This window comes from Triturus cristatus, chromosome 8 (genome assembly GCF_964204655.1).
Source record: "Triturus cristatus chromosome 8, aTriCri1.1, whole genome shotgun sequence".
NCBI lineage: Eukaryota > Metazoa > Chordata > Amphibia > Caudata > Salamandridae > Triturus > Triturus cristatus.
Window position 1 is genome coordinate 1,504,471,313 of NC_140591.1, and position 17,170 is coordinate 1,504,488,482.

General features: G+C 41.6%; 1 long non-coding RNA gene across 5 annotated transcripts in view; it reads left to right on the plus strand.

The window, feature by feature from the left end:
• The window catches only part of LOC146806014 (uncharacterized), a 664,408-nt gene that overhangs the window by 10,439 nt on the left and 636,799 nt on the right, over positions 1–17,170 (plus strand). For all 5 annotated transcript variants that reach the window (XR_014967970.1, XR_014967974.1, XR_014967972.1 and 2 more), the window contains exon 2: positions 9,324–9,346. This is a non-coding gene — a long non-coding RNA (uncharacterized LOC146806014). The remainder of the gene's footprint in view (positions 1–9,323; positions 9,347–17,170) is intronic.

The following is a 17,170-nucleotide window of genomic DNA, read 5'->3' on the forward strand; positions in this document are numbered from 1 at the left end:
CAAGGCCCCCAATGTGGCAATATGCCAACTTCAAACCAGGCCAACAATTTCCATTTGCCCCCTTTCATCCACCTTTTTTATTCACAGGCTAGGGCAGAGGGAGAAGCAGAAAAAGAAGAGGCGCCAACAACCAGCAGAAACAGGTACATTGGCAGGACCATGCACACCACCCACGCATGGAATTGAGGAGCCACCAACAGAAGAAAAACTGATAGTTAATTTATCAAAAAGACAGCTCACTGATTTAGAAAAATCAGTCCTGAAACATGGACTTGGCTTTGTGCCCACCCTTTCCATTGACAATTTTCGCACTAACTGTGAACTCCAGAACTTCTTCAGGAAGGTCCGTCTCAAAGCCTATATCGCCAATAAAACTGAGTCACAGCCTACTGACTCAGGTTTGCAAAAACCCTCTACGTTCACCCCAAACTCAAGCATGGTACCCCCTGAAGTGCTTACATTTGAAAAGGCAGTCTTAAAAGAGGTTGCAGGAACATGCACCGTAAGAGGATTTCACAGCATTTCCAGTTTAGAAAACTGAGGCCATAAAAACCTGGCTGACAACACCACCTTAACCATTAAGGAGGCCTATAAAGGTAGGGCCATTGTCATAATGTCAACCGACGACTACAGGACAGAATACCTACTCCAACTACATGACAACAGACATTACACGCCTCTTTTGGAGGATCCCACTGCACTCTACCTGTTATGAATCAAATTCTTGATGTTATCTGCCCTTAACCAATGATGGATCTCCAAAAATGAGTCTGAATTTCTTATCAACGATAACCCACGACTACCCTACTTTTACACACTGCCTACATTTCACAAGTGGATTATTCCTCGACCTGGAAGACCTATTGTGTCAGGGATAGGGCCTGTCTTGGAGCCACTCTCCAAATGTTGTGACCATTTCACCAACCGTTGGTAAAAACCACACCTGCCTTTCTACAGGATACCAGGGATGTCCTGAGACTGATTGAGACTAACAACTTAGAGGGCCCTCCACCAGACGTACTAATCACCCTCGATGTTGAGGCCCTTTATACCACTATCCCCAAAGTGGCCACCCTTGAGGCTGTGGAGGAAATTCCGAGAAACTCCACCTGGACTTCCAATACTCCCATCAGTTTCATCATGGAATGTGCCCACATTGCCCTGACTGAGAAATTTTTCCAGTATGAGGATTGCATCTACCACCAAATACAGGAGACCTTAATGGGTAGTACCTTTGCCCCTAGTCTGGCATGCCTATACATGTCAGACTTTGAGGAAAAACATGTACTCACCAATACCAATCCCTTTACCAACAATATCACACAATGGTGCAGTTACATCGACGACATATTGGTATTCTGGATGGGTGAGTCCAACCTGATCCCTGATTTCCTTACTTGGGTTAACAGTCTCAATACCTTCCTCAGGTTCATGGCCAATACATCTGACACTGAAATCCCTTTCTAGGACTTAATGATCATACAGAGGGACAGCAAACTAGATACTGTCACCTCCAAAAAACCAACCGACAGCCATTGCCCTCTACTATATAGTATCTTTCACCCGAAAGCTCTAAGGGAGAACCTGCCATATGGACAGTTCTCGCGCATACGATGTAACTGCAGCAATTTGGAGGATTTTAAATTGCAGTCATCTAAACTAACCTCCCATCTGGCCAACTGCCAATATCTATTGAACAAGATAAAACAAGCTCAAAAGCAAGCTTGTAACACTAACAGAGATACACTACTGGAGAGACAACCCAAAGAGACAACTTGCGTCACAACCTTCACCCCTGAATTCAACAGGATTAGACGAGCAGTTATTAAACACTGGAATATCTTCCAAGGAGGTGGTAACACTCTCAGCAAACCAAGATTTGCTTTCAAATGTACTGCTAATTTAAAAGATCTGTTGGTCAATGCCAGACCAAAGAAGAAAAGCACTTCACCACCCCAGAATACCCTGTGGAACCTTCCACCTGTCAAAGGCTATTTCCCTTGCAGTCAGTTTGTAGTATGCAACCTGACTAAGGCACACAAGACCATTACACTCACCAACACCTGGCAATGGCATCAAACCAACACACAAACTACAATACCCGCAATTGCATCTACCTCATCCCCTGCCCCTGTCAACTGCAATACATAGGCATGACCACGCGCCCTGTGAAAACCAGAATGACAGAGCATAGAAGTAACATCAGGTGCAAAAAAAACAATACCAAAATGTGCACCCACGTCTTGGAAAATAACCACACTCAGAATGACTTCCAATTGACTATCCTGGAAGCTTTTCCAACCAACCTCTAAAGATGCCCTCTTCAGAAAAGAACAGAGCTGGGTCTTCAGACTCTCATCCCATGGTGCTTAAATGACAACATCCCCTGGGCAGAACTCAACCACCCTTAAAACATCTTTTTGATTTCGGGCAATCACCTTATCCACTCCAGGAAAGCCCTTAGTTCAGTCAGCTACAGAGGCCCCAGGGCATCTCCACTGTCACTTCATTACATCAGACAGTAACTCCATACCCTCACCACCTGGTTTCGGTCCGGGGCGAGACTCCTGGGGCATGACAACATCCTTTTTCAAGACCCATTTGCACAGAGATTGATCATTACCCAATAGTACACACCACACCGGTAATTTTTTCTGCCAACTGAATCTGAGCGGTGTTACCTATGAGTCACCTTGGTCACCTCCAATGATCCTTTAATTTGTGACAGCTCCAAAACATATTCTCATATCTCCCGCAATGCTTCACATTCCAAAAAACTGTCACTCAACTAATCAATAAATATCATCCCCAAGATGGCCGCCGCAGTCAGTGTTCTAGAGGTTTATGCTGCAACGTGCCGCGAGGACGTTACTTAGTCTCCGGATCTACCAGCATTCAGTATGGGGCCCGGAGTAAGGGTACGATCAAAGCTATTTGATCTGCAGTCCTCCCGTAAGTTTGGATCCATGCCACACTGCTGCATTTCCCAGAGAAACCTCCTTCAAAAAATCCGGTAAGATAAATGCAGCTTAAATAACTATGGGCTAACCTGTATTGCAGATCAGAGCGTCGCTCTGCCACCCCCGTCGGCCATCAACCACAATCGGTTGGGGTGAATTTGCCTCAGTCATGACGGTGTTTCAACATCACTGGCGCACACCCACACTGGTCCCGATACTGCTAATCTTCACACCATTTTAAGCACTTACCTCGATTCCAGATGGCGCATAACCTTTTTAACTCATTCATGTAGCCCTGATGGTTATTGCCACTGCCATTATGTCAGTACGTATGAATGTTGGTCCATGTACATGCTAATTAGCCGCAGCATACCTAGCTTACCAAGTAACCGTGAACATCGCTCTTATGCAGCACCTGAGTCTCGATCATGCACACGAGCCTCAACTCCTTGTCCAGAGGCACCTTTAAGCACGAATAAAGAACCTTATCTTCTGGCAACCTGGTCTTTACTAACTACCGGTAGGCATTGTGAGGAACCACATTAACCTGCTACCTCAAGCCTTTCTTTATGCTTGCACATGAATGATACTAACCTGCCAGCCTTATGTACCTAGGCACCATGTCTTTTAACAATAGAGCCTTCATGTTAATTGACACTGCTCAAGTACACTCAAACTCAGGTTAAATCCCCCCGTACTTGTAGTCAGTATCACTGGTCATACTGCACCTACTGCTGATTATAGCCGTACGCAAGTGCTTTGTTTAATTAGTCTATGTTTCTTTTCTTGTTGTTTTTATCCCCTCCCCTTGTTTCCCCCTTCCTTTAGGTCTTCCACCTCGGGACTCGGTTACCATTGACATTACCCGCATCTGGTTAGCAATAGGCCAAATGACAAACCAGTAATGCTATAGTGTGAAGAGTACGCTTTTCTATTCACTTTGGTCCTGATGAAGTGCCAATTGACCCGTTAGGGGCTGCAAGGCACAAAACATGTTGACCTTAGACACCATACTGGCCCTTTAGGAACATAATTTTCCAGCCAGGGCTGACATTTTTTAGTTAGGCTAGGGCCCTGTGACAATAAACTCATTAAGGGCCCCATTGGGATGGCGGTCGGACTTCAGTCTGCCCGCCACCCTAGTGGTGTTGGGACCGGCTGCCAGGGGTGCGGCGGCCCCACACCAGCAATTAGGATGCCACCCTTCCGGTCGCAATCCACATCTTTAACATTGAGGGGGGTGCTGCTGTAAGCAGCAGCCACCGCAATGCCAAAGAGGCACTTTGTGTATTGCCATACACAGTGTGGCAGGTACTGCGCAGTGCCTGCCACTTTGAGCATGGCAATGTAGGGGGTACTATAGGTACCCCCCAAGTGCAGCCCCCCACCCTCCACTCCCTGTGGGCCCACAATGGGCCCCCAAAGCAATTCCAGCCAGCTGCACAGCCACCATATTAGTGCCCCATTCTGCCCGGCCTTCAATTGTAACGATCGCCAACCGGCGGAAAAGCAGCGGACGCACTTTGCATCCGCTAAAAAAACCCCTGCCATTGTCATATGGCGGGGGTTTCACTCGTTACGATGTTGTGATGGTTGCCACCGCTGGCTCGGCGATGGCGAAAGTCAGGACATCGTAATGAGACGCTCAGTTAGGGTTTACTAGACCTATTTTACCCTTCACTCCCACTGCACTATCCGGGCCACACACCCACACTCATCCACCAGCTTCGTCAACCAAAAGAATCCGCTAAAGAGCCGCTTCGCTGGTGCCTGTCGGCCATTGCAGTGCCAGCCCAAAGAGGAGCTAGCCCGATGATGATTCATGACATCCTTCGTGGTGTGTGAGGGCACCATTGGAAAAGACCTCCCCGTCCTTAGGAACTGCACGCCTCTGTGAATAACCTAATTGGAGGATGCCATCCTCTTTTTGTATCTGATTAGTTTGGAAAACAATAATTTGTTCACTATCCTGTTGTGGACTGTGACATATTTGTCAGAACTAAATGCATTTTTTGAGACTCCTTCATAGGAAAAACACCGGAGGCCTATCTGCCTCAGTATTCCTAATGCCCTGACTCCACATTGATTAACAGTTCTGAAAGGTCTGGTGTTTGTTGTTTATTGTTCATATCATTCTCACTTCATTTAAATCATTTCAACCTAAAATGCAGTATGCACTTTGATGAGTAAATGCTTGAATGTTGCTATTTGACTGTTAATCAAAGATTTATATTCTCTGAACTGTATCTCCAAATACAAGCTACTGCTAAAATTTTACGTGCATTTAATTTGCTTCACAATGAATTTTTTCTAGGTTATTAGGTCTCAACCTATATGCAGCTTTTACACACAGATGTTGCTGTTGGTTGCAAAGACCCCCCATAAAATATACACAGTGTGCTTTGAGTTAGTCCCTTGCTCACGAGCGGATGGCCTTCTTTTCTAAGGATTTTTTTGCTCCTTATTCGCTGGATTTTCTCCCTATTTTTGTACTTGTACTATTCTTGGGCTACTTCTTCCTTACAGTGTGATTGGATGTCTTGTATCCCCCCACTATTGACCTCCAAGGAATTCCTTTCTTTCTTTGCTTGTAGAACTTCACATGAGTTTATCACTTTTCTACCTCTTTTCCAAACTCCCACAGTCTTCATTTACTAACTGATTTTTTTATTTGAGCAAGAACCCATCAGATGCACACTGCTAATGGACTGCTCACTTTTATGCCCCCTCTCTCTGCATCATTATCCACTGAAAGAAAATCACTTCCATGATGGCCACTGTGAATGAGAATGCATATGTGTTAGCCAACTGTGATTATTTTCTTTTATTCATTTCATTTACCATTGCAAGATGGCATCTATCCATCTCATAATGGTAAAAGAACAAGCCTTGAGAAAGCTAATAAGTTTCAGCGGGGAGACCTATTGGCTTTACTGATGCATGTGTCATTTTCCCATTTCTTCACTCCATCTCTAGCCTACCTCCCTACCCTTGTTCCACTAGAGCATACAAATCAGTGCAGGTAGGGGGCTAATGTGTGGACTTCCTTTTGATGGAGGTCTCAACACCACCTGTCCTTTCCCTTTCAACCCATCTTCTAGGGCAATAAGGTAAAGATTGAATTATTAATGTTGTCTTCTTATGGCATCGTCCCTGTTTGGGGCTGTTAGGGCCTGAAAGGGGCGTTGGACCAGACCCTCTGTCTTCCACCCTCATTAAATCCTTCATGATCTCTCCCCATTTGATTCCTGGCAAACACCATCATTGACTACTTTGGTAGTTTGCCAGTGCATATGATAGTTACTGTTCTGTTGCTCCTCTGTCACTTCTGGCTAGAATCCACATAACACTAGTAGGTGGTTTAACAACGCTTTAAATTATTAGGTCTCGCTGAGTCAGTGCGCATGCGCTGCTCGGAGAGACTTTAGTAAGTGCTTTAAAAAATGCTACCGCCGGCTACAGCTTGCAGTGCATGTGCTTGGGCGCACGCTTCAGCAGAGGTGCCATATGGCGTAATTACTGCTGAGCGCGCACCACTCGCGCACATGCACTGCAAGCTGTGGCCAGCGATAGCAATTTTAGCTTGCTAATTGCGGCACCGGTGCTTTACTTTTAACATTAAAAGTAAAGCGCCGGTGCCGCAATTATAGCAAAAGTAAGGAAATAGAAACAAACATCTATTTCTTTACTTTTGCTATAATCGCAGCACCCGTACTTTACTTTTAATGTTAAAAGTAAAGCGCCGGTGCCGCGATTATAGCAAAAGTAAAGAAATAGAAACAAACATCTATTTCTTTACTTTTGCTATAATCGCGGCACCCGCGCTTTACTTTTAATGTTAAAAGTAAAGCACCAGTGCCGCGATTAGAAAGAAAACAATCATTGGCATAGTCAATAGGTCTCGCCTTTGGGACCTTATAAGTGTTTAGCCATGCAACAGTTGGATAACTAAATACTTATAAGGTCCCAAAAGCGAGACCTATTGGCTATGCCAATGCTTGTTTTTTTGTGTGTTGTTGCTCCATTGCTCCAGGGCCGATTTTATATAATGCTCTTTGTAGGATTAACTATACTTCCACTCGGTTGCACTTCTGTTTAATTTCCGCCAGTCCTAGACAGACTTCCATATAATATTATTCCTTGATGGTGTAAAAGTGACTTTAATTAGTTGCTTTTCTGTTGCTCCTGGAGAGACTCCAGATAAAACTCCCTAATGTTTAACAGTACCTCCAATGTGTTGCTCTTCTCTAGCTCCTGAGTAGCTGTGGGTAGTACTCTATATAATGATAATCCATGCTGGTTTAAAAGTGCCTTCAAAGGTTTAACTCTTCTATGCTGCTTGGTGACCCCATAAACCTCGATGTAACCAACCTCTCCCAAAAGAAGTTAAATACCTGCATATATGGCTGCATTTATTATCACTGTTTGTGCTTAAGGGGAGCAAAACATTTTTCACATAAGTCACACCACAAAGAACCAGGGCACCCATGACCCTGATAAATATTAGATAACATTTTAATTTTGTGAGGGGTCTGAAGCGTTATATAAAGAAGACAAAAAAACTGAAAAATCAGAAAAGCACTTTAGACGTTACTATAGGTATGGAAATTACTATACAAATGTCAGTATCATACAATACAATACAACACAGAAAGGTATGTAACACAAAGTTTTACGTGATTGACAAGACAGAAAGTGACATTAGTCAAATGATAAGAGCAAAAAAATTTAAATGAATAAAATATTTCAATCAAGCTAAAATAGATTCTTGTCTTGCAACACCGAATGGATACTACATGGAGGTGCCTAGACTAAACACTAGACTTATATTAGCCCACTGAACTGGAGAAGCAATGAGATATATTCTAAGTAGCTTGTCTCTTTAAAGGGCTGCACTTGTAATGAGTTGCAACATCATCAGCTCCCGGAAGCTGAACAACAGGAAAACTTTAAACGGCTGCTTGCTTGGTGTTGGGTTTTCTTAAACATCTCTTGGTGAGGAAGGGTTTGCCGACACTACACTGGCTCCCAGTGAGGAAGTGGCTGATTTTTAAGCCCTGTGTTAGGTTTTTAAGGCCCTCAATAGCAGGCTCTTGCTATGCGAGAATTGCTTTCAACTGATACCTTTCAAACAGACAGTTGAGATCAGCTGCTCAGAGGAAAGTGACTGTTCCCAGGTTCTGGAAGGCAAGATGGGGTGAGCGTGCCTAATCTGTGGCAGAGGCCAGGCTCTGGAACACTCTCCCTCTGCATATTTTGAGCCTTAATTCTTATTCCGTGATCCACAGGCAAGTAAGTACTTGGCCCTTTTTGCAACCATAATTGCTGCTGCTGGTCTTCCCTGTTTGCCCTTGCTGGTTATATCGCTTTGATGCCTTTTTGGTTTTATGCCCTTTAAAAATTAAAATGCGAAATTCTTTTTCAAACCATTCTCCCAATGAGTTTCACTAGTAATGAGTGGGACGTCACATCTCAAGACATACCTTCATTTTCTGAATACACTTCCAGGAAGACAAATTGGTTATCGACCTACACATTATTTGTTGTATCAGTGGTCAATGATGGAGTATGGCGCAAGTGGTAAGTTTTTTAGTGCAGGATAGTCTTTTATGAAATATTTTCAATTATCTGCTAAAATCCTAGCATAAGAAAAACTACGGAAACAGCGTCTACATGGCATTCGCTACAATGCATGAGATTACAACGAGGTCGTTACAACGACCGCATTGTTACAACGCAAGACATTACATCGCGCAAGTAATTTCTATGACTTGCTGTAGCGGGCACGCTAAACTAAGGAATAGTATAATTTACTATTCCAACACCTTCCCTACTGTTGCACACCCTGGAGTTGGAATAGTAAATTATACTGTTCCTAAGTCCAGCGCACCCCCTACAGCAAGTTGTAGAAACAACTTGCGTTGTAATGGTTTGCGTTGTAACTACATGGTCATTGTAACGACCACGTTGTAATCACATGCGTTGTAGCGCATGCGATGTAACATCGCATATTCAAAAAAACTAAAGCTGAACTTTGCACTCCCCCTTTAAATATTGTCGCTCCTTTTGTAAGTTGTTTGGACATTTGGCAGTCTGTAGAGCCTTTAATACACAAATCCTTTGTTTCGCTAATCATTACCAAACTCTCTTCTGTAAACTCTATTCATGGGTTTTTCAATAAAAGTACAACAGTGGGTAGTTTTACATTAACTTCTGACGTTTTGTATAAAGAAGCTATCAGTTAGACAGGATATGCAAGAGATGTGATTACTATTGCTGATCAATTTATCAATATTGAGCAAATATATTAACTGCAATATTTATTACCTTCTTTGTGTCTATTTCTATTTTATTTTTTTGTAGACTTTGTTGACTCCCGTCCACAGGTAAAAAGAAGTGACAAATGTACTGCTCATATATGCTGTTACTTTATGAAGTGTTCTCTGACTTGTTTTTTGCATGTGGATTCCAATACCAGTGCTTTGGATGAACTATATGTTATTTTAGAAGAGACAGACTCAGAAATGGCTGCACCAAAGCACCTGTCTCTAACATTAGGGCAAATTTATTTAACAGATCTAAAATGTTATATTGATATTTCAGTGAACAGGAAGGAAGGCACATGAAGCAGAGGAACTAAATGGAGAGGGACGTTAAATTACAAAAAATCAACAAATCATTTGTATAATCAAACTCAGGGCCTCATTTACAATAACTGACACAGCACTGCCTCGCAATCCATTTTGCTGCACCGAGCTGCGCATTTTAAATTACAGGGATGCATCGTATTAACAACAATGTCTGTGTGGTTTTCCCTGTGCTAGTGCACAAATGGCTGTCATTCGTCAGAGCAGGCACCCTTGCGTCATGTTGCAAGGGTGCTGCATTGTGGTGATGACTGCTTTTGTGCAGAAAGGGACACCTTACTGCACAAAAACAATACTTGGTTACATTTTCCTCTTTCACAGCATGGAAAGAAAGAAGAAAAAATGAGGAAAGATCAACAATTTAAAATGAATACAAAATTGATACATTATTATAAATATACCAAACTATATACATAAATTATTTTTACAATAGTGAAAAAATATTTTAAAAATATATACAAATTATAACAAACAAATTCATTTGGAGGTGATCTAATTAAGGTGATCATGTTGTTGATAGTAAATAGGTTATATCTAAAACTTATCGATTTTAAAAAATTGATGCCAAGCTTTTACCAGGACTTTGTTGGGGCAGATATATAATACATGGGCTATATCTTGAACTCCGCCTCTACAGAGCTCGCATAATCCTGTCTTGTCAATTGTATCGCTACAATATTTTGTGTAGACATTTATTGGTAAGATCCCTAAATAAAGCATAATGATACAGTCTTGGATGATGTGTTCTAGGGTGTATCTCAAATATTTTAGGTAAGTCTTATACTCTAGAGTAACTGTGAAAGATCTTTAGTGTGATAACTGGGAACATTGTGCAATGGCTAGGCCTAAACTTAGTCGCGGAGTCATGTTTTGAAAAAATAACTGCAAATGTGCAGGTGACAAAAACTGCAAGAGTGTTATAGAGCATTGAAAAAGCTCTAAACCTGTTGTGAGATTTTCTTGTTTTACCTTGAAAGATTTGTGCTTTAAGAGGGCTCTCTAAGAGCTTTCTTCTGCATGCAATAGGTTATATGCCCATCTAAATATGTTGGTCAAGTGTCTTGAGTAGGCGCTAGTTATCGAGAGTTCTAGACATAGTGCTTGAACTGGAGTAGCTTGGCTCATTGCGTTTATTTCCCTTCATTCATGTTCAAGATATGCCATTTGTTTATGGAAACATATTCTAGTGCATATGACATGGTGCGGGGAATTTTAGCATGATTATTTTGGGATGGAAGTTATTTATTTTTAAAAAGCCTGTGTGGTAGATTGCTTTGGAATAAGGAAATCAAGCGAGGCAAGTAAACATCCCTGCTTCAGGCTTTTCAGAGTGGGTATCTTATGGGTCAGTCCCTAGACCCCTCATCTGAACTCTACTCCAAGTTGATGAAAATAGGATGACAATTAGCCATCAGAGAGCTTCCGGAATCCCCATTTTCATTCATTTCTACCACACAACCACATACATACACTCAGTCATGCAGATGCACAAATGGACACAGACATACATAACCTCACACACATGCAATTACACTCCCACACACTATCACACTTGTCATATCCCGAAAATACAAACACTCTTTCAGACACACATACACAGGCATGGACATGGTTGCATGTCTATAAACATTTATTTGCATTCATACACACACACACACACACACAAACAAATATTCACTAACACAAACAACATACTTAATTATTTTCTTTTACCAAAATATTGTGGTTCTAAAAAGAACCTCTGTTTTTTAAACCTTCTTTGATTTTTTGGTATTGTTTAACTGGATGATCAAAAGGAAAGCTTTGTGTGGTGCAAACGTGACACAAGTCTCTGGTAAATTTGCCCACTGGGGATGTGCCTCCTCAGGGGGGGCACAATGAGGATAACTATCACTATGTCTCCTTCTTTTCCCCTCTGTCTTTCCTTTTTCTACCTGTGCTGCATTCTGTACTAGGCCTGGGCGGTAAATTCCATTCCACTTAAGGAATTTACAGAATTTGGATAATTTTGCGTTCCGCGGAGAACGGGGAATTGCCCCAAATTCTGCGATCCGAGGCTTCGTGGAAATTTTTTGCTTGTTTGCACTTTTAAAATGCGTATTCGCGAGATATTTCTCCCTGAGCATGCAAACAGCATTCGCGAACAAGAAAAAAGCATTGCAAATGGGCGGAACAAGCAATTTCGCATGTTCGCGGAACGTTGGCGTGCTCGTGGAGATTTTTTACTGTTTCGCGGAGCTTTGCGTAGCGCGACTACGCAAATTCCGCCCACCCCTATCATGTAGCACACAATAAAACAGAAAAAAGCCTCTTAGGATTCTTTTTGTGCAGGAAGATGCCCCTTCCTGCACAAAAACAATACTGACAACAACACAAGCATCCTTGCCCCATGGCACAAGGTTGTCTGTGATGGTGCAAGGCTGCCTAAATAAAGCTAGTCAATGGAAAGACAGGGATGTGTTGTTTGGCCATAAATATGACACATCCCTGCTGTTTCCCTTTGGCATGGGGCAGCAAGGTGACTTTCTGCACTGCATTAGAATTTTGTAAATATGCCCCTAAGTACTTATTGTAAAATAAATTAAGTTAAAAAAGTTCAAGAATACATTTAAGCAAATTGAATTCTAGAAAGTGAATGCAAAACCTACCACATGCATGACAGAGAGTTTGTAACATACAGGGGACTGCACAGAGAGTTTTTACTGCACACAGGGACTGGCCATCGGGCAGACTCTATGGCCAAACCCAGGTTGCACATAGTGAAGGTTGTGTGCAGCATGGGATTGGCATTACATACAGAAATAAAAGTAATGTAAAAAAAGCCTACAAAATCTTAGAAAATAGCAATGATTTAAGTGACGTTATAGTTAAGTTTGGTAATAATATTTAACTTTGCATTAAAAAAACAGAGAAATTCAGTGAAAAAACCAAAATGTTAAAGGGGCGTTATAGTTAGGAGTACATGTAAATTAACTTTATATTTTAAGCTTATTTTAGAAACCAATGAAAGGTTAAAGGAACGTTATAGTTATGTGCACATGAAAAGTATAGTTAAACATTAAGGGGTCGATTCTGATGTTGTTTGTAAGGGCTACGAATCTGATTCATGTTTGCCAAATCCAATCTGGAGCACTTGTTTCGGACCGATTTATACGCACTTCCCAACGACCGAGTACAATGCCTGGAAAACCATTTGGGCTGTCCAAATCGGTTCTGAGAGGCATTTGTACAGGTCAAGCCTTTCAGATCTGATTCATATAGCTCAATGGGTTTGTTTCCGAGCGAGCGAGTATGGTGACCGAATCGTTTTCTCCAGAACTAATCGTCTCCCCTTTTCTCAGGAGCCTCCAAATCAGGCCCATGGGGGTACCCAAGGGACCCCCCTTTCAAGCCATGCACAGTGTGGCAGGAACCATGGGGTGACTGTCACAGGGTGCAAGGTTTTCCCCAACCACCCCATTCTACAATGGGAGCCTGTGTTCTCGTTCTGAACAGAGGCTCCCATTGAGTTCCAAGGGAATCTGACAGAACCGAGGCTGTCACTATACTGACTTATCGAAATCGGTCGCTCGGACTAATGGATCACGCTTTGTTTGGAAATCTCTCCAGATCTGAGTCATTTGGAGGGCTTTCCTAACAACATCGGAATCGGGCCCTTAATGTTGAAAAACCCAAAAAAAATTGTTGAAAAAACCTAAAGTTAAAGAGACAATTAAGTGTCACATTTTTCCGAAATAATTATGTTGTAAACATGAAAAAAATCTGAAAGTTACCATTTATAGTTCTCTGTGATAACTATAAATTGTTCTCCCACCATGCACTGCCATAAAAAATAGTGTTCAGTAAAAAGACCAAAAAAAAGAAAATCAGGGTGAGAGAAATGAAAAGGGCAGAAAAAGGGCACATTTCCAGTGCTTGAGTGGGGTGTCCATCTAGAGTACAGGAAATGAGGAGCCTCTCACTTTTAGGAGCCCTCAAGGTTCAAGATGAGGAGATCATTGGAGGGATTAGTAGGTACTGGGAGAGGAGAGACAACCCTGTGTTTGTATGGAGCATCCAGAATGCTTATTTGAGAAACCACTGGATAAAGTACACCCCATTGTGTGGAGGGATCTTTTAAACAGAATGTTCATATGGAGTACTCAATCCTGGATGTCGAAGAACACTTCACTCTGGACATGAGTAGACCACAGGATGAAGTGATAAGCCAAAACCCAGTTGATATATATGTATATGTTAGGAGAAGGGCGTTTTTGTGGTTTAGTAGTTGGTGTGCATATTGGGTGACTAGGGTATGTTTAGGGTTAAGGATAGGTGACTTGTTGGGTGACAAGGGTTTACTTTAGGGTTTAGGGTAGGTAAGAGTATTTGGGTGGCAAGGATAGTCTTAGGGTTTAGGGAGGGTAGGTGGATTTAGGTTGCAAGGTATTTTTAAGGGTTAGGGTGAGTAAAGGTATTTGAGTGACAAGGGGATTTCTAGCGTTTAGAGTGGGTAACATGTTTGGGTAGTTAGGGTATTTTTAGGGTTTAGGGTGGGTAAGGATATTTGCATGGCAAAAACATTTAAAGTATTTATGGTGGGTAAGGGTGTTTGAGTGCCAAGGTTATTTTTTGGGTTTAGGGAGGGTGTGGGTATTTGGGTGGCAAGAGTTTGTTTGGGGTTTAGGGTGCGTGAGAGTATTTGGTATTTGGGTAGCAAGGGTTTCTGTAGGGCTCTATGGTGAGGGTTTAGGGTGAGTATGGTTAAGGGTTGGAGACGATAAGGTAAGATATATATATATATATATATATTCACTAAAAAAACATAGGTTTCAGGGGTGTTATAGTTAGCTGGACATTTCCCTCGTACAAAACCTTAAAAATTCCCCTGTTATAGGTAGTTCAGCTAACTATAACTTGCGCCCCCGCAATGCACTGCTGATGACGTCACATATTACATCACTCATGACATGGTCAATGACATCACTGATGACATCACTGATGACATCTCAAATGACATCACTGATGACATCACTGATGACGTCATCCAGTGACTGTGTGTTTCTGTAAATTTTAAATATGTTTTATCTATTTATAGTGAAAGGCCTGTGAAAGAATGAGTGGCTGTACAAGTGTGTGAATGGATGATTTTCTAGGTGCATAACTGACTCTATAAGTGAGTAATTAAATGTATCTTACTGCAGACGAGTGACTAAACTGTGTGAATGTCTGTATGTGTCTGTCTGTTGGTGTATAAGTGGCTGCATGGTTTTGTGAATAGCTATATGAGTGTCTATATGGGTTATTGATTGGTTGTCAGAGTATCTGTATGGGTGCCTGAGTGTTTGTGTGGGTAGGGTGTGTGCATAGATGTGTGAGTGGGTGATTCTATGGGTGCATGGTTTTAAGAGTGCATCTGTGATTAACTGTATGGTTGAGTGAATGTATGTATGGGTGTGTTAGGGATTGAAAGTATATCTCAGTGGTACATGTGTGACTAACTACATATGTGAAAGGCAGTATATATGCATCTAAGAGTATATAAGTAGGTATATGTGAGAGTGTGTGATTGTGAGAGTGGCTGTATGGATGAGTGAGTGCTTGTATCAATGAATGTGGTACTATATTTATAAGTAAGTGAACTTGAGTGTGTATAACTGCATAGGTGAGTAAATGGGAGTGTGATTAATTATTTGCATGACTGACTAGGTGTGAGAGTACCTCTATGGATGATTGGTGGTGTGTGAGTGTCTATGTAGGTGTATAAATGCATATGATAGTCTTGTACGGAGTGACTGTAAGTATGAGTGACTGTACAGGTGAGTGAGTGGAGGTGTATGCAGAGTTAATGAGTGGGTATGTAGTTATTGGTATTGGAGTATCTATGGTTTTGAGAATGGACATCTGAAATTTTGAGTTGGTGTATCAACGGTTAAATTAGGGTGTGAGAAGATACAGTAATTTATCACATGGATGATGTCATCAGTGATGTCATCAGTGATGTAATTTGAGATGTCATCAGTGATGTCATCAGTGATTTCACTGACCATGTCATGAGTGATGTAATATATGACGTCATCAGCAGTGCATTGCGGGGGCGCGAGTTATAGTTAGCTGAACTAACTATAACAGGGGAATTTCTTGGGTTTTGTGCCAGGGAAATGTCCAGCTAACTATAACACCCCTGAAACCTATGGGTTTTTTTGTGAATTTATAAGGTTTTTTAAATGCCAAATCATAACTATAACGCCCCTGAAACCTTTGGTTTTTTCAATGAATTTCAAAGTTTTTTTAAATGCCAATTCCTAACTATAACGTGCATGAAACCTATGGTTTTTTCAGTGAATTTCAAAGGTTTTTTTAATGCTAATTCCTATCTTTAACTTATCTGTGAAGATATCATCTTTTTATCACAATTTTTTAGACTTATTTTTTCAATTAATTCTTTTAAAAATTAAAAAATATTATTTGAATTTAATGGGTTTTTCAAACATATTTTTTTATATTTTTCAAAATATTTTTTAAACTATATGTTCAAAACTTTATCTTATATATTTTTTTACAATGTTTTTGGATCCGCGCACCCTAAGCGCACCGTTCTCGATCCCTACGTGTTAGCATCCGTGCATGGTATGCGCTGGGTACGTGTTTAGTGTGCCATCGCAATGCGACTGGTACGCAACTCCCAGGCTATACGCGACACGTTTGATGTACGTAACACGACGTTTACGCGCTTCCGCGATGCCTCATCTGCGTCTATGACACGGTAGGTGCGCGGATCCCGCAAAATATTTAACATTTAAAAAAACATATATATGTATTTCATGTGAATATTAATTGAAGACAAACTCTAAACTAGTCTTAAAACTAATATATTTTTACAGCTAATCCTATTAATTTTTTTAATTCAATTTCGCGGATGCGCGCTGGGTGCGTGCTGCGTATGCGCAGGGTGCGCGGATCCCATGTGACCTGCAAAAAAAGAGATTTGATTGGTTCATTACACATCCTGTTCTAAGTACTGAAAGACCCCACTCAATTCAATCATTCTTCTTTCACCTTCTTTGGAGGAGCATCTCTTTGCAGAGAAGATTTTTTAGACTATGTTTACACTTAGCTCTAACTTTTTTCAAATAAAAATGGCTTCAGGGCAGCAGGCATCACCTGCATCTCCTCACTCATCAGAGGATGAATTTTTGGTGGAGGCACCATCCAAAGAACGTTTTTCTTCAGTGGTGTGGACATTTTTTACTTTTCCCGAGGGGCAGAATAAGACCAATGCCACCTTGGTCACGTGCAAGATTTGCAAAAGAGTGCTGTCGCGAGGGGATCCTAACAAGAAATACTCGTGCGGCACGGCAAGTATGATGAAGCACCTGAGGACCCTTCATCCAAACAATCTTGCACAACAAGAGTGCAAACGGATGAGAAACACTCCTGCTCCTGCGCCTTCCACCTCATCGCAGCCGAGCACATCAATAGTGCATCCATAAGCCCAAACCTTGGACATCCGTCCTCAATTTAAATATTTAAAAGTGCTCTGCACTAAGTGCAAAGCGACTTTGTGCTACGGTGAGCAGACGA